Source organism: Equus przewalskii, chromosome 4 (assembly GCF_037783145.1).
Source record: "Equus przewalskii isolate Varuska chromosome 4, EquPr2, whole genome shotgun sequence".
Taxonomy (NCBI): domain Eukaryota; kingdom Metazoa; phylum Chordata; class Mammalia; order Perissodactyla; family Equidae; genus Equus; species Equus przewalskii.
This window is the reverse complement of record NC_091834.1, coordinates 107,828,980-107,853,870: the sequence shown is the minus strand read 5'-3', so window position 1 is coordinate 107,853,870 and position 24,891 is coordinate 107,828,980. Positions and strand designations below refer to the sequence as shown.

At 43.0% G+C, this 24,891-nt stretch overlaps 1 protein-coding gene and 1 long non-coding RNA gene across 9 annotated transcripts in view; both read left to right on the top strand.

Moving 5' to 3' along the window:
• The window catches only part of PTPRN2 (protein tyrosine phosphatase receptor type N2), a 924,814-nt gene that overhangs the window by 114,769 nt on the left and 785,154 nt on the right, over window positions 1-24,891 (top strand). The gene's annotated exons all lie outside the window — the stretch shown is intronic.
• Window positions 1,546-11,915, top strand: LOC139083097 (uncharacterized). The gene is made up of 2 exons (XR_011539665.1): window positions 1,546-1,677; window positions 11,653-11,915. It is a non-coding gene; the product is annotated as an uncharacterized lncRNA (long non-coding RNA).

Genomic DNA, 24,891 nt, shown 5'->3' with positions numbered 1-24,891 from the left:
TCCTGGCCTCTCTCCAGGACAGTTCTATGATAGGACACTTGAGCTGAGGCCGCCTGCTTTCCTAACCGTCCTCAGATGTTGTCCTGCCTGAGGGGTTTCCCTTCCACCTCCACCTTGTAAAGTCCCACCCCTCCCCATGGAGGAACTGGGATGCAAGGAGGAATCGCCCCATTTTCCTGCTAGACTTCTGACTAGGAGTACAGCACTCCTGCATGGGGGCGTGCAGGTTTATTAAGATGTTCTTGAAATATTATTTTTTCCTTTTGACCTTGGTTTCTGGATTGATTTATCAGTTAATAGAATTAACTCTCCAAAATCTCCAATTTTGAAGAGGGAAGAGGATAATGAATTACCTAATAGATGAAACTCATTTCATGTTTTCTGTGGCATATCCAAACCCAGAACCATTTGGAGCATTTCTCTGGCGGAAAATGAACTGAAAGTGCCAATTACAGAGTTTTCTACACTGTCCAGGACCCCTGGCCTTCCTACCATTGATCTGAAAGTTTAATCAACCGTTTGATGAATGAGCAGATTCCATGTATGGAGTCCCGCAGTGTGCTGTGCCTCTCTGTCTGGGTTCTGGGTTTGCTGTGATGAATGGCCAGCTGTGAATGGGTGATGCTGCCAGCTCCGCGCAGACGTGTGAGTGAGGAGCTGCTTCGTCCTCCTCAGTCTGGGCTAGTTTGTTTATGCTCTGGTTTCAATTTTGTCTTATAAGTACTAGATGTTGGTGTCTACCTAAGAAAGTCACCAATGAATAAGAAAAGAGATTCTTTTGGAAAGGAATATCCAGGGCCTGGGTGAAACAAGCAAATTAGATTCTTAGAGCCAAGAAATGTTAATATTGAGGTTTATATTGGAGTAAATTTTGCCTTGGAAATATTTTCTTTTCCTTTCAAATGCTTAAAACATTTTGGTTTTTAACGTACTTATAGCCAACCTGTTTTGTTTTTTTTTTTTAAGATTAATATTTAAAAGAACAGTTTATTTTTTTCCACTTGGTCATTGTTGACTATTAGGTAGTTGGCTGGTTTGGCTTTTCTTTTGAAGCCAAAACTGGAGTTTTAATTAGCTTAATTTGAACCAGGCTAGATTTTCTGAGCCTACGACTGTCCCCATGTTTGAGGAATGCACTTTGCAGTTTACGAAGCAACCGCTACACAGAGTTGGGAAATCTTTCCTCCTCCTTTCCAGAATCCACTCCATGGTGGTTGTAAGTATGTTATGGGTGAGGGCAGGGCCGTGGTGCACATTAGATTCCACAGTGCAGTCTTCCCCAGTCTACAGCAGCGCTGCCTGAACGCAGAGGACGTGGGCAGCACCTTTATGTCTCTGCTCTCCATGGGGGACCAGCCCAATTCCAGGATGCCCGTCCAGGCTTGGGCTCAGCAGCCATGGGGACGTCCACGCACTGAAACGGCTCCTTACAGGGACAGTTTATTCAGAGAGTGGACATGGGTTTGTGGCAGGAACAGTTCTTAACTTTTAACATATTTGCACCATTGCTCTTTCCCCCTTAGTAGGACTCTGAATTTAGAATTGCTGCAATATTTAGAGAAATCTTCTAGCTCCTGATCTAGTTTTGATTCATCTTTCTGGAGGCATTGGAGGAGACTGGAAGTTGGCATTGGGGTCAGGAGCCGTTAACATTTTCAGCCGTGACCAAGAGACCAGGTGAATGATGTATATCCCTGCTCGTGCCACTTTGAAAAGCACAAAACCCTTTATAATTAAAGCAAAATTTTATACTAAACTTGGGTCCTAAAGATTATATTTTAACAAAAAAAAAACTTATTCTTTTTGATCCATGGGTTACTGTCAGGCCTAATTCCAGTGGTTCAGCCAGTGGTGTGTTGGTAAGTGCTCAACAGCCAGCTCTGGGTTGGGGGCTGATTTGTAGCCAGTTTCCATGATGTAAATATTCCCACGGGGCTGATTTCTAGCCAATAATGTCACTGCAGGTAGAGTTGGGAAGACATGTGGACAGTCAGCTCACAAGCCCTGATGCAGCCCTGGGACGAGCCCTCAGTGTTTCAGAGGTGCAGTCTGCCCATTCTGGAGCATTTATCTGCGCCTGTTGGAAGCTCAGGTTCCATAGAAATGGGTCTGTCTGTTGAACGTCAGTTGAAGGGTGGGTGATGTCAGAGGTCCCTGTTACACGCTGACTTGGGTGATTTTCACGGCTGAGTTCACGTGGTCAAGTTTGGTTTGGGGTTGTTTTGCAACCTGCCATAGTCTGTTACCAGGGCTCAGAGCTTGTGAGAGATTTCTGCTGAATTAACACCTGTCATGGCTCTTTTGTAACATGGAACTAGCATTAAATAATAATAGTGTGTTTGCATTGGATTTTATACTTTTCTGAGTGTTTTTCACATATGTTATCTTGTTAGATTTCCACAGCATCCTGAGTGACTGTTTTCTCCCTGAGGTATTTTTGTTCTTATTTAGCAGATGGCAAACATGGTCTCATAGTTGTTAAATGTGGGTGAAGCAGGGGCAGAATCTGATCTAGAACCACAGCTGACCCAGGGGTCTTCCCACTCTTTGTCCAATTGAACTCACCGTTTGCTTCTAAGCCCCATGGCATCAGTGTGTCTCGCCATTATGTGCCTTTGAAATGTATTTTTCTGGCTTCACTACTGAGATCCAGGGTAACAGTTATTTTCCTTTTGTGAACTCTTTATGATGCTGGCAAAAGGGAGGAAATGGTCATATATTGGTTAGATGGGTGTTGAAGTGAGAATAATTGCATTCCATGGAACCTCCAGAGGAACTGTGGCTGGGCCCGAGAGCATTTGCTGAATAAGCTGGTTGTCTTTTGTGACTGGGTGTCCTCTTTTTGCCTGAGAATGAATTTCAGTGATAGAATGAATCGGGAGTCTCACACACGCAAACCCTGGAGAGATGCTATGGCCAGGGTGCCCATCAATCTGGGGAGGTTCTTGGTTGCTTGTATATTCAGAAATAAGAGAAAACAATTTATATAGAATCCCCACCTTTTATTCATTTGGCTTGAAATCAGTTTTGTTAATGGGGTTTTAAACTTGTCTCGGAACTGGAAGAAATCCAGAGACTGGAAACTGGATAGTGCTGCATTGAGGGTGAGACCCTGGAAAATGAGACTACCAGCAGATCTTGTGGGCTTTATCGATAGGAGGGAGGGGGAGGAGAGAGAGGTCGGTTCTGCAGAGACTTTCCTCATCTCCGAAGAAAAGATCCACCCTTCCATGTGGACATTTGGTGTTATCTTTCAAAGAGGGAGAAGAGCATTCCTTAGCTTCCTGCTGTGAGGTTTGACAGGAGGACACTTTACTTTCCCGTTCTTTCCTTCATTTTTGGAAAGAAAACCCCTCAGATCTTTGTTTAAAATAAAATGGATCTTCTGAAAGTGCTTGGAGAGAAAGGAGGAGGGAAACACAGTGGTTTGAAGGGCTCTCAGGTGTTAGCGGCTTGTCTGAACAGGCCTCCAGCCTTCCCAGACCTCCTGCTCCCTGAAGCAGGTTGCTTGGGCCGTCATTGAGCAGTCTGGTTTGCAGAAGTCAGGTCAGCTCACGGTAAAGTGTCCAGTCTTGTGAGTAGTATAACATGGTGAAGAGATTGGAAATAGCGCAAGATTAATGGATGCATTCAAATAGCGATTAAACAAGGCTGTGGTTCAGACGCGAATTGGTCTTATCAAGAATGATGAGGGGACCCGGCCCCGTGGCCAAGTGGTTAAGTTTACGCGCTCCGCTTCGGCGGCCTGGGGTTTTGCTGGTTCAGATCCTGGGCGCGGACATGGCACCGCTTGTCAGACCGTGCTGAGGCAGTGTCCTACATAGCACAACCAGAGGCACTTAGAACTAGAATATACAACTGTATACTGGGAGGCTTTGGGAGAATCAAAAAAAAGAAGATTGGCAACACTTGTTAGCTCAGGTGCCAATCTTTTTTAAAAAAAATTCTATAAAATAAAATTAAAAAACTGCTTTCTTTAAAAAAAAAATAAAAGAGTGATGATGACCAGGGTTTTTAAGTCCTTTGGAGTCCATTCCAGCAGAGACAAATGAGAGTGGGAGAGGGTGACGGTCTGGTCACTGTGCAGGTCCTAAAGCTCCTCCCTATAGTGGTGCCGCATCTTCAAGATGACCCTGGTTGCCCCAGAGGTGGAGGGGGCTCACCTGGGGACAGAGCAGGCCCTCTTCCCACCCCCGTGCCTTCAATGCTCACCTACCAAGATGCATTCCCACCCATTCCTTAAATTCTAGGTGATGTATAAAAATTTACTGAGATATGCACTCAAGCTTCTGTATTTATTTCACTCTTTTTACATTATTTCCAACGTGGGGATGTATATTGAGCTTGTTCTCCACCTTGGAAAATGGCATTGTCCTTCACCTCGGCTCTCTCTTGCCCTCATCTCCCACTGCACACGTTTGTTCCTTTGTTGCCGAGTACTATCCCTTCCATGAATGGCCATGTTTGGGTTGTTCCCAGTGTTTGGCTGTTGTAAGGAAGGCAGCTATGAAACCCTGTGTGGGCCTTTTGGGGGGCCCTTCTGAAGGAGAGTGTGGGGCTCGTCTCAGGACACTCACCTGGGAAGTTCCCTTGAGTCGGGTTACTTGAGATTCTCGAAGATGCATGTAAGAAATAAAAAGCAGATGATCCCATAAGCTGCTAGGAAAACACATAGCTGATCCTATTGGTCAGTCTTAGTTCTTCAGCAAAATGGAATAAATTTTATATTGTCTAAATAAAACACTATAACCATGTCTGACTATAATACAAATGGAATTCTTCCACTTTTACTTGATTATTTTTTAACATTTCAGACCCTGTTGTGATGTTGGTAGGAAAAATATCCCCATTCCTATGTTTTCCTTTGGCTAGGTTTTCTCACTCACGTGCTGAGTAGCATGAACAAACGCTATTTGGCAATTCTGATGACCTGGATAGGATTTTGTTTGTTTCAGGAAACAAAAATGCACTCAAGCATTAACAAAACTACTGTGAGTGGTGGGGAGGGGTGAGGGCCGGTTGTCAGTCTCACATAGCCTGTGCCTGAGTCATCAACTCCATCTATTAATCTAATTGGCTCAGGCCAGTCTATGGACTTAAACCACTGAGTCATGTGTCTATATGCCCACTGTTTCACCAGGGCTGGAAGGCTCCTCCCTGTCACAAATGAAGGTGTATCAACAATTTGTATTTTATATCTTCACTCTTTAAAAGGAAACACAAACAAAACAACTAGACTCAAACTTTACACATTTTTGTGTCTGCTCATTGTGAATTGATATTTTCCTTTTCTTAATCTGAAAGCCTGATGCCATTGATTCATCTGCTACGTGTGTCTGTGTGTGTGTGTGCACGTGTACATTTGTACACACAATGTGGTCAAACATATTGGACTGGAAGTCAGGAGACTTGGACTAGTCTGGGCCCTGCCAGCAATTGTTTTCTTAGCCTTCTATTCAAGTCGCTTCTCCATTGGATGTGCCAGATTTCTCACCTGTAAAATTAGGTGTTTGGCTACACCTGTGGTTACCAACCTTGGCTACTCATTAGAAACACCTGGAAGCCTTTAAACAATATTGATTCCCAGGCCTCTCCTGGCGTAGTTGAATCAGAATCTCTGGGCTGGGGGAGGGGTCCAGGCATCAGCTATCTTTCTCTTTCTTCCTTTCTTCTTCTTTTTTTTTTTTTTTAAAGATTTTATTTTTTTCCTTTTTCTCCCCAAAGCCCCCCGGTACATGGTTGTATATTCTTCGTTGTGGGTCCTTCTAGTTGTGGCATGTGGGACGCTGCCTCAGTGTGGTTTGATGAGCAGTGCCATGTCCGCGCCCAGGATTCGAACCAACGAAACACTGGGCCGCCTGCAGCGGAGCGCGTGAACTTAACCACTCGGCCACGGGGCCAGCCCCCCTTTCTTCTTTTTTTAAGCTCCCTGAAGTGACTGATGTGCAGTCAGAGTTGAGAACCACTCGGCCAGATGATTTCTAAGAAAGCTTCTTGCCCTAAAAGTTCAATGATATGCACTAAACTGCCAACTGTGCTTTGTGCAACAGAGCCAAAGTTATGGAGGGGGAATTCAGTCTCCTCATTATTACTTCTATGGTTTGTTAGCAAGAACATCATTACCATAAAAGATATTTCTCTGTGGACATGCAAATCAATGCAAATGACTAATTTGCCATTTAAGAAATTGTGGATTGCAATGCAAACTGTTTTAGGTAAATAACCCTTGTCTAATTGAGTGACAGTATTCTGTACTTCGGTATTAAGGATATCAGCCCAAGAGGCAGGAAGACTGTAAAAATGCTACAGATTATTACTAATACCTGCACAATGTTTTACCATTTATGGAAGATTTCATGTGCGCCATTTCACTTGAGCCACAAAATTCCAGTTCTGTTCTAGACTGCCTACAGTAAAGCTGTTATTTTGTCAGGTAGAAATAGGATAGGGTGTCAGGGAATGCAGGAATGTGAACAGTTAGCCACAATACAACGCAGGAACAGGGTCAGCTCTGGGGGCTACTAGGTCTTTGGCAGTAGAATTACCTGAGTTCTGGAGGCCAATGACTTTAACATATGCCATATAAAGTGAGGAGGTAAATTCTGTGTTTACTTTATGGATGTCTTTTATATCATTGCACAGATGGATCATACAACAGGAAGACCGCTGGGTGAGAGGGGAGAGGATCTGGGTTCAAGGCCTGAAAATGCATCTCCAGGCAGAGAAGCTCAGCACATGTGACCATACACATGACGCTGGGCTCTCTGTGCTGTAGACTCAGGAGGTCAGTGACCAGGCTTGTTTTTGCCCAGCCCAAGTCCAGCACATGGCTGGCATGTAGCCGGGTCTTAATGAGCATCTAGTGGAGGCTGTTGGATGCGTATGTTTAGGGCAGTGTTTAGGGCGGAGATATAGAATGACTTGGGAAAGACCGTGTGCCCTGGAGTCAGCCAAATATGACTGTGAGAATCCAGTCTTCTGGGAACTCACAAGTACTAACTCTTTCTAAGCCAAAGTTTGCTTGTCTATAGAGTGGTATAATAATAATAATACCTCCTTTTATGACAGTGAAATGTGATATTGCAAGTAAAATGTTGAGTGCAGTACCTGGCAACTGTTAGGTAAAACTGCTATTATAATGAAAAATGCCCACAATGAGCTCCTGGCTAATGAAGGGATAAAGCAGCACACAAATGACTTGTATGTGAGATGGCATAAGGGAGGTCATGAGAGAACCACCAAGAAAAGATTCAAGGGGTAAGGAAGGGAGGGACAGAAGTGACATCAGTGTGAGAATCAAGATAGGCTCAGGGAAGAGGAGGAAATTGTGAAGGACCTTGAGAGGGCTGGATTTTGAAGGCTGTAGGGACACCATGGTGTCTCTTCACAAAACCTCTTGGAGGTGGGCACTCTTAGTGTCGTCCCATGATAGGAGAGGAGGCCCAGGATGATTTAGGAACTGCCCATCATCACAGAGCTAGTTAGTGCTGGATTTGGAATTTGTATCAGTCTATAATCTGAGCTACTCTACAGCCTCTCTAGATAGCTGTGTTATCCTAAGCAAGTTACTCAACCTCTCTGAACTTCAACTTCTTTGTGTCTAAAATGGGGATAATATTATTTATCTGAAGGTTAGTGATAATGAGCATAAAGGGTCTGGCATAGAACCCAGCACAAAGGTACTATTTAATAAATGGCACAGCAACTATGATGATGATGATGGTCATGATGATGGTGATGACAGTGACAGTGATGATAATGATATTGATGGTGATGATGATGCTGATGATGGTGATGATGATGATAATGATGATTACAGCAGATGATGATGATGATGATGATGGTGACAATGATGATGGCCATGGTGATGGTGATGATAGTAATAATGGTGATAGTGATGAGGTGATGATGATGATTATGATGATGATGGTGACACTATGATGGTGATGATGATCATGGTGATGATAATGATGGCCATGATGATGGTGATGATGGTTATGATGATGATCATGGTGACAATGGTGATGATGATGGCCATGATGTTGATGGTGATGGTAGTGATGATGATGATGACAGTAATGGGGATAATGGTGATGATGATGGTGATGATGACAGTGATGATGCTGATGACAAGGATGGTGATGATGACAGTGATGATGATGGTGATGACAAGGATGGTGATGATAATGGCCATGTTGATGATGATGACAATGATAATAATGGTAACGATGATGATGGTGATGACAATGATAACAGTGACGGTGATGATGGCCATGATGATGATGATGATGCTGATGATGCTGATGATAGTGATGATGGGTGGATGTGAGAAAATGAGAAAAGATGGAGGAAGGAGATTATGAGTTCATCTCTCTTGGACCTCCATTTTCCTATTTGCGTATTGAGGAGCATGGTCTGGTTGGTCTCTGCTGTGAGGGGATCTGAGGTCTTCATAGGCCTGCCGTGACAGGGGCACCAAGTTGCTGTGTGTGAGTAACTGCATCATGTTTGAGAGGTGACTTCCTGGGATAAACAAGCACACCCAAGCTCCTGCAGAAAGAGCCTAACAATATGCTTTGTGTTTGGAGAAATATGGGGAGGGTTGTGGTTAAGGCTTGGGGGCAGGTGTTCCTGGTCAGGTGCCCTGCTGTGTTGATGTAGAAAGGAGAGAGAGGCAAAGGATGTGAATGAGTCATATGGGAGAAGCAAAAAGGATCCATAAATAATGAGTAGAAATGCAAATGGAAACACTAAAGCTATTCTATCAAATTAGGAAAGATTTTCACTCAGGTGCTTGGTGCTCTAGTAAGACAGAACTTGTGTGCTACTATAGTGAGAATAAGTTGTTTTTCTTGAAAGTCCTAAATATGCTAATACCCTTTAAACTCAGTAACTCATACTTTAGGAATCTACCCTAAAGAAGTGTTGAAATAAAGGAGTGATGAAAATATCATATAAAGATGTTTATCACCTTTCTTTATAGTGTGGAAAAACTAAAACAACTTATGTGACTAATAGTAGCAGAGATTGGTCAAATCCGCTGTGGTGCAGCAGCCTCTGGAGATGGTCATGAAGAGCTTTTAGTGGTCAGGAAATCCTCCTGATGGAAGAAAAGGCAGGTGACAGACTGAGACTGCAGAATGAACTCAACTGTGTTTAAAAATAATTATACAAAGAGAAACCTTAGAAGAAAATACGTCTATAATGATTTCTTTCTTCATGTTTCTCTGCACGCTCCAATTTTATGCTGTAAGATTTTATTGCTCATGTAACCAGGAAGAAAGTTATCAAAAACTGGGAATTTGGAAATTTGAGGTTTCCCTTATGCTTCTTTATGAGGTCACTTTCTTACCTTAAATGGAGCCATACAACCTTTGGGCAGACCTCCCCTTGTAAAAGAAAGTACTATTGTTTCTTGGCAACAGGTTCTGGGGTATGAGGAAGTTAGTCTGTGAGGTCATGGGTTTGCATCTCTACAAGGAGATTCTTCCTAACCAACTTTATGGGGAGAAGTTGACTTTCTCTCTTCCTTCACTGCCACCTTGCATAGGGAGAATGTTTCTCTATAATACCTGAAACACTCTGCCCTCAGAAGTGCTGCGGGAACTACTGTCTGCTCTTATAAATTTTTATCCAGTCTTTACACTGGAGGTGGGTGGACATTCCTGTCCTCAGCATCAGAGCATGCCTTGGAGTACACAGTTGGGAGGGAGCTGGGGTGCTGCCTTGACATTCCCCAGGGACCTTCCAGGACAATTTTGGGGAGCGGCACCACTCATGCTGGGTTGACTGATGAACTTTCATGTCTAGACACCCGGATGTATAGATGACCCTCTTATGCTCTTCTGCCGGAGAAAGGGCATGGACTGGTAATCTGGGACAAGTCAGTCCAAGGTCACTAAGGAGGTGCTGTGCCCCTGGAGTTCAGTTTCCTTGTCCATGGTTCTGTGATGGAGAAATGGCGGGAGGCCCAGAGCCACGGCATGGACAGTCTGCTGCACTGGTAGCAGAGCCACCAGGCAGCTGGACTTCATTTAGCGTGGTCCTGAGAATACCCGCTGTGCTGTTCTCTGAGTCCTTTGTGTGTGGCCCTCAGGAAAAAGAGGGAGAAAGAGAAATGACAATAATCCAACTGAGCAGTGGTCTTTGCATCGCTGTGTGGGCCAGGCAGGCAGGGGCAGCTCAGAGCGAGGGGTCCTCTCCATGGCCCCTGCAGCCATTCACCCAGGGCCACAGGGGATTCTGGGTTCCTGTCCGGACACTGCTGTGGCCCTGGGTACCTCAGACAAGTTATCTCCCTCTGTCTGTCCCCTGGAAAGTGGAGACATAGTAATGCATGGTCTCCAAAGTCCTGGTCACCCTGGATGTGGGGTAAGTCCAGAATAGGGCAGCCAGACCCAGGTCCTATGTGTCGCCAGACAGTAGCCTAACTCCATGTCCCTGTGGTTGCTGCCCTCTTTTGCCTATCCCCATTCCTATTTTTCTAGCAATGCTCCCTGCCCAACTTGTCTGCTTGTCCTCTCTGAGCTGGAAAGCCTGCCTTTGAACATTGTACAACTCTTGTGTGACCCTGAGGCCTAAGGGCAGTGCCACTACCCAGTTGACAAAGACATGTGGTGGATTCACTCCATGCCAGCTCTGGCGGATAGGAGCTGGCTGCTAGGACAAGAGGTGGTGAGAGCCCTCGTCTGTTAGACACACATAAAATACAGTGTATTAGATTGTCTTTTCTTTTTTTTTTTAAAGATTTTATTTTTTTCCTTTTTCTCCCCAAAGCCCCCCAGTACATAGTTGCACATTCTCAGTTGTGGGTCCTTCTAGTTGTGGCCTGTGGGACACTGCCTCAGTGTGGTCTGATGAACAGTGCCATGTCCGCGCCCAGGATTTGAACCGATGAAACACCAGGCCGCCTGCAGCGGAGTGCGAGAACTTAACCACTCGGCCACGGGGCCAGCCCCTAGATTTTCTTTAATTATTCCTACCCCTCCCAGAAGGGTGGTGGGGGCAGAGGGGAGACAGTTGGGCAGGTGGAATAATTGCACTGGGTTGATGGATACATGAACATGAACCCCTCCTCATTCGGAATTGTGAGTGGGGAATTGGCACAACCTGGTGTTATCAAGGACCCAGGCTTGGAATTTAGTGAGATCTGCGCTTGACTCCCAAGTCTGCCAGATAGTTAACTGCTCCGAGCCTCAGTTTCCTCATGTGGAGAGTGGGGGCAAACGATTCCTGTTGGAGAATTGTTGGGAGGATTGGATGAGAGCATGAGCTGCTGGTACCCGCTGTGGCTCCCGCAGTCACCCTCAGGCCATCGTGGAGTTGGTGGTGTGTGCAGGAGACTGTTACAACCATCAGGAGCTTTTGAAAACCCCAAAGCTCAGGCCTCACGCTAGTCAATTAAATCAGAATTAGGGGGTGAGGCCCGGGCATCAGTTTTCTAAGCACCGCAGGTTTCCCACAGGAGTGCCCTGACATTTCTGGCCAGTTGGCCTGGGAGCTGTGCTGTGAGTACCACTGGGCCTCAGGGGAGGGAGGGTTGCCAGAACCTGGAGGGACAGGAGGTGGAAAGCACAGGCTGGCACAGACTCGCGGAGACTCACTGGAAGAGTATTTTAATGTTTAGTAAGGTTTGTTTTATTCTGTGTTTAGAGATGGCGTCTCATCTGAAGGAAAGTGCGCAGGAGACACAGAACTAACTTCCCTCAAGGCCCTTTCACCTTGTTCTTCAACCACTTCTTCAAAGTTCTAATTTCTAAAACTCAAGAGAAGGTGTAAAAATCCATCTACGCAGACTCAGAGGAGAATTGGAACACTTCCAGATGGAAGAAATTCAGTCACAGACACGTGAAGTTTTGACCTTGCTGTGAGAATTCAGGATGTGAATAAAACACTCCAGAGGATTAAAAACATGATTTTTCCTGTTTTTATCGTAATTCCCTGGGAGACTAGATTTAACACCTTGGAGAAGGGAGGTTCTAGAGTGGATGCCGTCGTGATGTAATAACTGCGGTGCTGCTCGCTGGCTCCCCCGGCCCCGCTTCAGCACCTTTATCTATAGGTTCTGTGACGTTGCTCTAGGCTGGTGTGGGGAGACCCCCTATAGGAGGAATCCGATGATGTTGTGCTAGAGATGCTGAGGTAGCAGGGTTTCTTCCTCTTTGGTGGTTCCAGAAACGTTCTGCCAGAGTTAGGTGGGAAGCAGAATTAGGAAAAAAATGACAGAGGCTGGACTTTTTGCAGAACAGCTAAGGAAGGCTTTATGAAGTGAAGATTTAGAGAAGGGATTCAGAAAACTCATCACAATCTGTTAGAGTTTGTCTGGTTCATATTAAAACAATAAATATTATTTAGTCCATCCACTGTGTACATTACTATATAAAACGTATGGATCTTGTTTGGTTCTTGAGTCGAACAAATCAACTGCAAGATGATATTTTTAAAAGTCAGTTGGGGAAAATTTAACACTGGGCATTAGAAAATTATTAAAGAACTATTATTAATTTTGCTATGTATGATAATGGGTTTGTGATGATACTGTTTAAAAGCTCTAATCTGTTAGACACACATACCATACAGTGTTAGATTTTCTTTAAATTATTCCAACCCCTCCCAGAAGAGTGGTGGGGGACAGGAGGAGACAGGTGGGCAGGTAGAATAATTATTGCACTGGGTTGATGGATACATGAACAGCATTGTATTGTCTGCCCTACTTTTTTGTACAGTATGTTTGAAAATTTCCTTACTAAAAACTTAATTAGATGTTAGCTATGCAAGCCACCATGCTGGTTGCCAGGTCACGGTGTCGTGTGCTTTGTTTGTTGTTTTTCTGGAATGGAGTGAAAGTGGCAGTGAGGGGGTGTCGTAGGGAGTGCAGATTAACTCAGGTCATCTTCTGTGTTTTCCCAAAGTGGGCCCTGAGCACAGCAGTTGATGAAGAGATTGGAGACTCTATTCCTTACTCTCTGCAGACAGGCCTGCGTTCCGAGACTGTGATAGACTACCAGGAGTAGGTGCCTGTGAAAGGTGGCTGCTGCCCTCCTGCAGAAGGGGGAGCACTCACGCTGTAGGGTGGCCTTATATAATATATTCATTGCACGCAGGAGCTATGATTTTTGGTTTTTAATACATTGACAATATGGGGCCTGTTTGTGCCTTTTATTATGATGATCTGACATGTGGCTATACTTCTGTTGAGGCTAAAGATAAAGATAAATAGAATCGTAATCTTTGACATTGGATTTGCTCATTTTTCCTCATTCATTTCCTATTCACCAAACACTTTTTGAGTGAATGATGGTCCAGATGTAAATGAGAGATAAATACTGTGTCTACCATGTGGCACTGACGGGGAGGGAGGGTGCAGGGGAGTGAGCACCACCATTGTGAGTTGCCCTTGTCTGCACAGTGAGGGGATGGCCAGCTTGTGTGTTCTGTGGTGGGGACAGGGGTGGGTGAGTGTGGGAGGGGCAGTGGGTGTCCAGGCAGGAGATTTGGACATATGTGTTGTTTTTGCTGTTTGTGTGGAGCTTGTTTCCAGTTGAGGTTCTGTGTTCCCCAAGATGAGGGCAGGGCCTCTGCTAACCTGCTCACTGCTCTCTATGCAGTGCCTAGCATTTAGGAGAGAATGCATAAATGTTTGGTGACTGAAGAACAGGAAAAGTTTTAAAGAAAACTGTGTCATTGTGTGGGCATGTTGTGCTGTCCCGCCACCCACACAGTTACCAGGGCCACTGCAATGTGTACTCACTTCCTCCCGGCCCAGCTGGCTGGTTCAGACTGGGCTCTGGGCGGCGGGTGCCCTGAGTCCTCTCTGCTGAGTGGTGCGGGGAAGTGTGACGTGGGTTGCTCCCAAGGGCCAAGGGCCGTGCTTCCTCACTGTGCTCCAGGGAACCAGCAAAGAGAGAAAGACGATGCAGCCATTGGAGGGGCAGAGAGGATGGGAGGATGGAGGAGGAGAGCATCCTGGGGTGTGGGAGTCCGAGTCTCAGTACTTTTTACTGTGAGGGGTGAGAGCCACTGTCCTGCGGCTCGACACTAAAGGAGTTCTAGTTAATATTTTCAGGCAAAGTTGTTTGATCTTTACGGTTTAGGCCAGGTTGGCAAGCTGCTGCTGTTCTGTGTAGAGAAGTTATTGGCATACAGCCACGTCCATTCGGTCACCTCTGCCTGTGCAGCCCTCCTGCCACTAGGGCAGAGTGAGGAGGGCAAAGAGATTGCACAGCCTACACAGCCGGAAATGTTTAATCACTGGTCCTTTGCAGAAAAAGTTTGTTGACTCTTATGTTTATATCAATTTCCAACCTTTGCAGGACTGAAGAAACTTTTTATTTGTTATTACATTCAAATGAGTTTGAAAAAATACACATGGACGTATTGCTTCCAGAACCCCGTAAAGGTTGGGTACTTTAAAAGCATCTGATTGGTATTGAAATGTGTCGGAGAAGAGAAGACTGAAGCTGCACCACCCTGCGGGCTTGACATGTCTGGGGAAACAGACAGGTGGCTATAAAGACATGGATACGCAGGAATAAAATGATTTGTTCCTTAGTAAATTGTGGCTTAATAAACAAAATTGTTTATTCCTTAACATGACAACAAGATATATATTAGAACCATCCTAGTTACAAAGACAAACTACTTTAAATATGTTACTCAATTTCCATCCTTTGCTTCAATTTCTTACTAGGTTTACGTGTTTATTTCCTTTCTCTGTGTAGAGTTTTACTCTAATCAGAGGCACAATCTGTTTTTAACCCTCACTGTCTACTCAGGTTTATCACATAAATGATCATAGTTCTGTTGGCCAGAACTTTTAATTAATTAATTAATTAATTTTAGTGTGTAAAGGCTGTATTTCTTTTGCTATTTTTTAATATATTAAAAATTTTTTTATTGAGTTCATAATAGGTTACATCAATGTGAGATTTCAGTTGTGCATTATTTCTTGTCTGTCACCACCTAAGTGCTCCCCTTCACCCCCTGTGTCCACCCCCCACCCCCCCTTCCCTTGGTAACCACTGAACTCTTTTCTTTGTCCGTGTGTTTGTTTATATTCCACATATGAGTGAAATCATCTGGTGTTTGTCTTTCTCAGACAGGCTTATTTTGCTTAGCATAATTCCCTCTAGGTCCTTCCATGTTATTGCAAATGGGATGAATTGATCTTTTTTATGGCTGAGTAGTATCCCCTTGTATATATATGCCACATCTTCTTTATCCAATCATCGGTTGATGGGCACTTGGGTTCCTTCCATGTCTTGGCTATTGTGAATAGTGCTGCAGTGAACATAGGGGTACATATGTTACTTTGGATTGTTGATTTCAAGTTGTTTGGGTAGATACCCAGTAGTGAGATAGCTGGGTCATATGGTAGTTCTATTTAGGAATCTCCATACTGTATTCCACAGTAGCTGCACCAGTCTGCATTCTCACCAGCAGTGTATGAGTGTTTCCTTCTCTCCACACCCTCTCCAACATTTGTTATTTTTAGTCTTAGTGATTATAGCCATTTTAACAGGTGTAAGGTGGTATCTTAGTGTAGTTTTGATTTGCATTTCCCTGATGATTAGTGATGTTGAACATCTTTTCATGTGCTTATTGGCCATCTGTATATCTTCTTTGGAAGAATGTCTGTTCATCTCCTCTGCCCATTTTTTTTATTGGGTTGTTTGTTTTTTTGTTGTTCAGTTATGTGAGTTCTTTATATATTATGGAGATTAACCCCTTGTCAGATATATGATTTACAAATATTTTCTCCCAATTGGTGGGTTGTCGCTTTGTTTTGATTCTAGTTTCTTTTGCCTTGCAGAAGCTCTTTAGTCTGATGAACTCCCACTTGTTTATTTTTTCTTTTATTTCCCTTGTCTGAGAGGACATGGTATTTGAAAAGATCCTTTTTAGTTCGATGTCAAAGAATGTACCACTGATATTATCTTCCAGGAGTTTTATTAGTTTCAGGACGTATCTTCAAGTCTTTGATCCATTTTGAGTTTATTTTTGTGTATGGCATGAGATAGTGGTCTACCTTCATTCTTTTGCATGTGGTTGTCCAGTTTTCCCAATAACATTTATTGAAGAGACTATCTTTTCTCCACTGTATGTTCTTGGCACTTTTTTAGAAGATTAGCTGTTCATAGATGTGTAGATTTTTTTCTGGGCGTTCAGTTCTGTTCCATTGATCTGTGTGTCTGTTTTGTACCAGTACCATGCCGTTATGATCACTATGGCTTTGTAGTACATTTTGAAGTCATAGATCGTGATACCTCCAGCTTTGTTCTTTTTTCTCAGGATTGCCCCAGCAATTCGGGGTCTTTGGTTGCCCCCTATGAATTTTAGGATTCTTTGCTCTATTTCCATGAAGAATGTCATTGGGATTCTGACTGGGATTGCGTTGAGTCTGTAGACTGCTTTGGGTAGCATGGACATTTTAACTGTTTATTCTTCCAATCCATGAACAAGGAATCTCTTTCCATCTCTTTATGTCATTATCAGTTTCTCTCAGTAATGTCTTATAGTTTTCATTGTATAAGTCCTTCTCCTCCTTGGTTACATTTATTCCTAGGTACTTTATTCTTTTAGTTGTGATTGCAAATGGAAATGTATTCTTGAGTTCTCTTTCTGTAAGTTCATTATTGGAGTATAGAAAAGCAACTGATTTTTGTAAGTTGATTCCATACCCTGCAACTTTACTGTAGTTGTTAATTGGCCAGGACTTTTTAGTGGTTTATCATAGCCTTATCTATTTGCAAAGTTATTTTGGGATTTCGTTTGTGGTTCTGGATTGTGACCTCCTTACTGTATGCTTAATCCACACTGTGTATTTCCTCCGATTTTCTTCAAGTACTGCAATGCCCAAGGAGCAAACTTGTAAGGGCTCTGGTCTGTTGTTTCTTGTGACACATGGCTCTCTATTTGGTCTGTTGTTCCACTTGTAGGGTAGCTTCTGTTTAACTCTGTCAACCAGGTGTTCGCTATACTTGTATCTGGCTGGAACTTGAGTCGCTTTTACAAACTCTGCAGGCTGCTATGCAAAACACCTTCCCTGCATCATCTTGGCTGAATGGTGCAAGGATGCTCCAGGTCTCTGCACATTAAAACATAGCCAACCTCACATGGCTTTGCAGCAGGCTAAGTCCTACCCAACCCCTTTGGACATTGCAGGGGTATAGATGAGTGCTGTGGGAATTCCTGGAGGAAGAGCTTTCTCTAGCTGGGGTCAGGGACACTGGATAGAGTGCAGTCTTTGAGCTGAGCTCAGCAGGGTGGTGTTTCCCAGTGGAGATGGAGAGCACAAGCATTGCTGGGGATGGTGAGTAGGTTAGCGGAGCATGGGGTGCAGATGAGCTGCAAGTAGTTCCAGTGAGGAGGAGACGAGGCCAGAAGACAAAATCCTCTCCATTCTGAGAATGTGGGAAATTCCATTTTTAATTCCTCCCTGATTCCTAGAGGCTTATGGGTAGGGCTTGTTGTCAACAGGTAAAAAGGGCTGGTTTGGGGACAGGCAGCTGGGTTGGAATCAGGCTGAGCCACTGTGGAGTGTAAGACCAAGTAGAGTCTCTCTAGCCAGTGCCATCCCAGCCACAGGTGGAGGGAGTGGTGCCTGCCTCCTGGGCTTCAGGAGTGTGACAAAAACAACCTGCGTAAAGAAAGCTCCTCAGCCATTTCCTGGCACATGTGGGTTCCTTGTTCTTTTCCTCAGGAATGGGTTTACACTCCATACACAGTAGAAATCGCTTCCGGTTTGATGTTCGCTGGCTTCTCCTGTCTGATGGGGGCAAGTGGCCTCATGCCTGCTTCCACAGGCTTCTGGGAGTGCTTGCACTCCCAGATGTGGGCAAAGTGCCCTCCTCCCCATGGCCAGTCTGTGCACTGTCTCTTATCTGAGCCCTATTCCTGGATTTCATAGCTATTCTTTGGGGGAAGCAAAGCAATTATCACCTCTCCGTTCAGCCTGCAGAGAAAGAAAACTGGTACTGTCCACCTGTATGTAGGGAGCCATGCTTTGCTGACTGCCCTTGAGTCCTGCTCACAAACAATGTAACCCTCACCTACCCACCATACCTGGGCTTATGGGCATGAAGTAGCATTCCTGCCTAAGTCTGCATAAATGTCTGGTGAAAAATAGAAGGAGCCAATCCATTCACAAATTCACGTAGACTCCTAAGAATATTATCTGTGAGTGATACACTTAATTCTTGGTTACCCATGTTGACGTGGAGAACCCACAAATCATAAGGCAGCATTATCTGAGATTAAAGTATACTTACATAAGTGCTTTATAGCATCTCTTGTGGAAATTAGTTCATTTCATGAACGTGGTCTCTGACAGTGAGGATGGTACTGGAGAAGGCTGGACACTTGAGTAGAGATGGGATCCAATCAAACTCAATTAAAAATCTCCACAGATACTCCTCTTGGAGAAGTGGGTGAAAAAGTGTAATACTGATTAATAATTTTTAAAGGTCATTTGAGCGATTTTTTCTACATAATCCTGTTCTCAAATTTTAATTGATTCCTTTAAGATAAGAGTTTTTAAAAAATTAAAATGTACTTTGTTTTCCCACTCATTTCCATTTATCCTAAGACAGGCTCCTTCAGTCTGTACCTGAAAAGTAAGGTGTTTGCTTACAAAGTGTTGGCAGCTGGAGCAGCATTTTCCTGTGTCACTTTGTCACTATGAGGAGGGGACTCGCAACGAGTCTCTGAGAGTTTCGATGTTGGTATAGTTGCTTGTTGGCATTGCTCATTCTAAGCAAAGGATGCTGGCTGGCAGGGTCCAAAGGGCAGAGTTTTATTTATTTATTTTTCATTCTAAAAGTAATATTCTTCATTCAAGAAAAATTGGAGAGTGCAGAAGAGCAAGGAGAAGACAAGGGATCCATGGTCCTATCACCTGAGACAACCATTGTTGCTTTTGATCTTTTTTTCCTAGTATTTTTCTTGCACTTGGACGTGTTTTATGCATCTATAGACGTATTGTTATTATAATTCTCTTTTGAAATTATATAATACATATTTTCTCATGTTATTTCATGTTCTTCCTAAATATAACTTTAACAGAGTAAATAGTTTTGAGCCCTAAAATTAATATCAAAATCACAATCCCTCTTTACTGTCTGGAAAAATCCATTCATTCATTCACTTACTCACCATTTTGTGAAGACATTTTGTTTATAATTGTCAGTGCCAGAAACTGATGGGTGCTGGGGTTTGATTCCCTCCCCTGAGGATGCAGGGACCTGGGGAGGTGGACATTTGAATAATCATAATGGGAAAACACTCTCCCACCCTAAGGATGGGTCATGTAATTCCACCTAATGGTGGAAGAAAAGGAAGGTCCAGGCTCAGAGATTTAAAGATGAGTAGGAGAGTGGAGAGAGAGAAAACAAGTCTAGGTAAGAGTTACTAAGTTTTTATAGTCTGGTTTAGATGTCACTGTCTCTCTGACCCTTCACTAATCTTATTGTGGTAGTTGTTTGTATCCATTGTCCTCCTCCGGGGAAGGGACGTTTCATATTATCTGTGACCCAGTGCTGGCATAAGGGAGGTGTCAGTATGTTTAGTCCCTTCAGCTGCACTGAATCATCTTCACTTATGCAGTAGGAGGAGGATGGCGGGTTTCGTGTGGACTCAACTGCTGTGTCCAGACAAACCTTCATTGTCAGTAGGGCTATGTTAGGTATGCTGGCGACCCGTTGGTATTTGTGTGCATACAGATGAGTGGTGCTTTGCTCTGAAAAGTTCATTTTAGAAAAAATGAAATGTATGGAATGAGTTAATTATAGTGATATTGTTTATAAAAAATGCTACCTTCTATCTAACTTCCAAAGAATTGATAAATCCTATGGGAATTAAACAGCTTTGGAGCATAAACACAGGAAAAAAATCTCCAAATTCTCTATTACAAAGACAGCATTGATATGAAAAGCTGTAAAAGGTAGCCCACACTTAAAAATTGTAGTGCAGTACCCCTCTTAAATATTCTTATACAAATCCTAAATAACACATGAGCTAATATAATCCAGTAACACATTAAAAGAATACTATGTCAGGATCAATGGGGCCCATTCCAAGAATAAAGAATGATTTGATAGTAAGAAGTTAAAACAATTTACCATATTAATAGGTTAGGGGGGGATATACGTATATTTATTTGCATAGTACTAGAGAGAGATTTGGGAAAAATTAACATCTCTTTCCAATAAGGATTCTTAATTAAATAGGAATAGATGGAAAATTACTTACCATAATGAATTTTATAGGTAGGTAGATAGATTGGTTGATAGAATGAGTGTCAAAACCCAGCATAACTGTTAAACAGGCTTTTAATTAATACTGGCCCTGATACCGGTTCCCCTACATTGAGCCCAGCATATATGGGGTTAAAACCGAAAGCACTCATCCACTTTCCCTGCTTCTTTAGTTACAGTCATGTAAATATCTGTTTCTTTAACCTTTGACTCCTTGAGCTTTACAACCAAATAGAAGTTACAAATTGTTCAAGCCCACGTGGCCTCACACTGGGCTCACACTAAAGCTGCGGCTCATCACAGGTCCTTGAAGTTTATTACAGGGAAACTGATGTCCAGAGAATATCAAGAAGCTAAAGCTTCCCAGACCCCAACTCCTTGGCATCCTGGTGCCAGAATCCATCCTCCATCATCCAGGCAAACAACCAAGGATACCCACCTGTGGATTCCCTTATCTCACCACCCCCCATTCCTGCAAACAGCCTCACAAGGCCAAAAGCAGGCTGGTGGTAAAGTGCTGGCCAGCAAGGTCCCCCCTCCTTACAAGCAGTCACATTCCTCGAAAAATTTTAAAACCCCTTACCCACCTTGTGACAGGGAGCCAGCAATCCTTAAGGCACAAGACCGTTGCCTGCTCCTCTGCCTGGCAAAGAAAATAAAAGCTGATTTTCCTTTTTACCCAAAATTGTGTTCTCATTATTTGGATTGGCACCGAGTTCAGAGACCAAACTTTTGGTAACATAACTACATGAATTTCAGCATTCATAGGTGCGTCTCTGTGTGTACACGTAACTAGCAGTGCTATTACTTAGCATAGCTTGGCTAGTACCAACCCAGGGGTTCTCAACCTTGCCACTTGTTAAAATTACCTGAGAACTTTTCAGAGCTTCCATTGTCTTCATTCTTCCCCAGATCAATGGAATCAGAGTCTCAGGTTGAGACCACTGTATTAGCAAATCAAATAGATGTGAAAAATATATGAGGTATAAAACTGAAAAGCAAGAGACAGTATGATTATTATCTCCAGATGATGTGATTATATACTTGGAAAACCTAAATGAACCTATTGAAGAACTACTGACAACATTCAGTGCGGTGACTGGTTACACAATCATCGTAGAAATGAAGAGATTTCCTATTTACCAGGAACTAACAGAAAACACAATGGAAGAAAACATCAATGAATAAAAGTTCAACCATTTGGAAATAACCTAAGAATGTGCAGGTCATGTATGAAAACCCCCTCAAATTCTGCTGAGGGACTTGTGCTTCTGAGTATGATGACCAGCTTGCAGCAGACCAGTTTTACCCTACAACTAATAGAAAAGCTGAATAAAATACAGAAAACTTCCTGCGGAAGGCACCACCAGAGAGAATTATGAGGACAGCTAGGACTTGAAGTGCCAAGATTGCAGGAAGGGGAACCAGTTCTGGCCACCCAGCATCATTGCATTTGCCAGTTGGTAATCAATGCTGGCAGAGGGAGGGCATGAGAGAAAGCAGATAAACGGAGCTCCTAGGGATTTAAGAGTTGCCATTCAGGGCCTGCCAAGGTGTGAAGACCCTGGTAGACACCCTAGGCTTTTAGTTGGGACCCCTGAAAGGTCATAACTGCAAGAGGTGAAAGGATGGATGAGACATAACCCAGTCTCAAGTCAGCCTGGCCCATGACGGGTACAGGTAATCTGCCCTGCATGTTGGCTGCTGGAAGTTGAAGAAAAGCCCGGTATGGGGTAGGACATCATCTGGAGCCTATTCCATTTTTCACACACAGTGTCAGCTTTTGGTCAAAATTGCCGAGTATGTTAAGTGACAGAACCAGGAGAAAACAGGCAGACAGTAGACAGATGCAGAGGTGATGCAGGTGTTGAGGTCATCAGACTGTGACACTGAAATATTGATGATTAATATATTTGAAACAATAGTTGATAAGTGGAGAATTTCAGAGAGGTACAATCTATAGAAAAGACTATGTAGAAATTCCAGTACTGAAAAATGTACAAACTCAATTTAGGAATGCAGTTGATGAGTTTAACAGTAGATCAGACATAGCAGAAGTGGGGATTAGTGACTGTGAAGTAGGTCAAAAGACCATATGCAGAGAGAAAAAAGGAGGGAAAATATATGTATAGAGAGAGACATATGGGCATTACAAGGAGGTAGCATACTGTGAATTGAAGTCCACAAAGGGAAGGAGACAGAGAATGGACAGGAGCAATATTTGAAGAGATAAAGACTAACAGGTTTCCAAAATATATAAAAGACATCAAGAAAAAGTTCAAAAAGTGCCATGAATCCCAAGAAGAACACACACACACACACACACACACACCTGGGATCAGTATAGTGAATTGTTGAAAACATAAATTAAAAAAAAGTCTAAAAAGGGTCAGAGAAAAGACATATAACCTCAAAGGTTATAAGAAGACTGCATGAAAGATTGCATTAACCTCCTCTTCTTCCTCTCTACCTGTACACGTGCCCTTTGCAGAGTAAATTTGCATTATGGATGGATCTCCTTCCCCACTGCCTTGTTCTGGGCTCAGCTGCTGACTTACCTCGACCAGTTAGATGAGGATGGAATAAGAGAGTTGCTGGTCTCAACACTAGGGATCTCTTCTGCCCCTCTGACATTGTCATGAAGAAAATGACTGAACCAGCCCACTGGCCCCACAGGAGGAAGAGAGTTGCAGGGAGCACAGCTGCCTCTAGCTGATCCCCCACTTGCTCAGACTTGTGGGATTGTTTTAAGTCCATGGGTTTTGAGGGTGGTTCTTTATGCCATTGATAGCTGACTTCGACAGAGCTGGGGCAGCTAGAAGACAGTGGAATGATAACTTTAAAGAACTGAAAGAAAATAACCACCAAGCTAAAGTTCTATACCCAGAGAAAGTATCTTTCTAAGAGGAAAGAGAAATAATGACATTTTCAGGCCATCAAAAAAATTGAGAGAATTCTTTGCCACCTGCCTTGAATAAACAAACACTAAAAGGCCTTCTTGAGGTAGAAAGTCTGTGCCCCCAGATGAAACAGAGTGGAGAGGGGCATGAAGAGCAATGGAGAAGGAAGATACACGGGCAAGTCTAGAATCTCCACTGAGACACAAAGGAAGCTGAATAATTGGAAAGACAGTGTTTCTGGGTAGGAAAGTTTAGTGTCATAAAGATATCAGTTCTCTGTGATTAACCTTTATGTTTAAGTGATCACAACAGAACATTAAGAGAATTTATTTTGAAATTAAGCAAACTAGTTTTAAAGTTCATGCTGATGAATAAATATGAGGCTGCACAGGAAAGCTATGAAACGGGGAAGTGGTGTGCGGTGCATTGACTGACCATCCCACTCTGTGGTACTTTATGATGTTGGAATATTTAAACCTGAGTGGTTGTGATCATGAATAGACAGATTGAAGGAAAAGAATAGGAAGTCTAGCAATAGACCCAAATGCATATGGGTATTTAGTATATATATGATAATGATGACATTTTAAATCAGTGAGGAAAAGATGTATTATTCAATAATGTTTGGGGACAGCTGACCAGACATTTGGAAAATATGTAGCTGGATCCCTCCCATACTCCTTACCCCAAAATGAAATCCAGATGGCTCAAAGACTTAAAAGTATGATGGGATTTTATAAGTACTAGAAGAAAACTTGGGGGAATTTTTAATAAATTCGAGAAGGAATTAGTTTTTTTAAGCAAGACAGAAAACCCAATATCTAAAAAAATTTAAAATGCACATAGTTTTAATTCACCAGGTCCACTCCTGTGAAACTACATGACTATGCTTAAGCATATGTGTAGAGAATCAAATGCGAAATGATTCTTTGAAACACTGGAATGGAAACAAACCGTGGGCATCCTAAATAACCTTCAAATTATGGTTCATCCTCAAGATGAAACTGTCTAGGTACTGATATAGAAAGATCTGGAGACATTTTGAATGAAAAAATGAAGATGCAGGACAGCAGGGATCCTTATTAGAAAAAAATGAAATTAGACCTAATTTCTTTCAGAAAGATCAACTCCTGTATATCTGTGTGAAAGGCAAAACTAAAGATTTTTAGATGAGAATATAACATTTTCATGGCCTCAGAGTAGACAAAGATTTTGGAACAGGACATAAAAAGCACTAATCACAAAGGAAAAGATTGATAGTTTCAACTGCATTAAAATCAAGAACATCGCTTAATAAAAAGACACTAAAAAGAGAGTTAAAAGACAAGTGACAGAATGGGAGAAGATATTTTAAACATGTCTAGCCAATGAAGGTCTCATAGTCAAAATATATAAAGAATCTCAACAAATCATTAAGAAAAAGACAACCAGGATAAAATTGGCAAAACATTTGAACAGAAACTTGGAAGGAGGAAATCCAAACAACTGAGAGATATATAGGATGATGTTCAACCTAATTGTTAACTCAGAAAAGTGAAACTGAAACCACACATACTTGACTGGCAAAAACTCAAAGTCGGCCAGTTTCAGGTGTTGCTGAGAATGTGGAGTACAAGAACTCTGTGCCCAGTGGTGGGATACACACTGAGTTCCAGCAAGTAGCTGGAAAGCAGCTCGCTTTGTCCTGGAATGTGGAAGATATGCATATCCTGTCCCTAACAGAGGTATGTGTGCGTGTG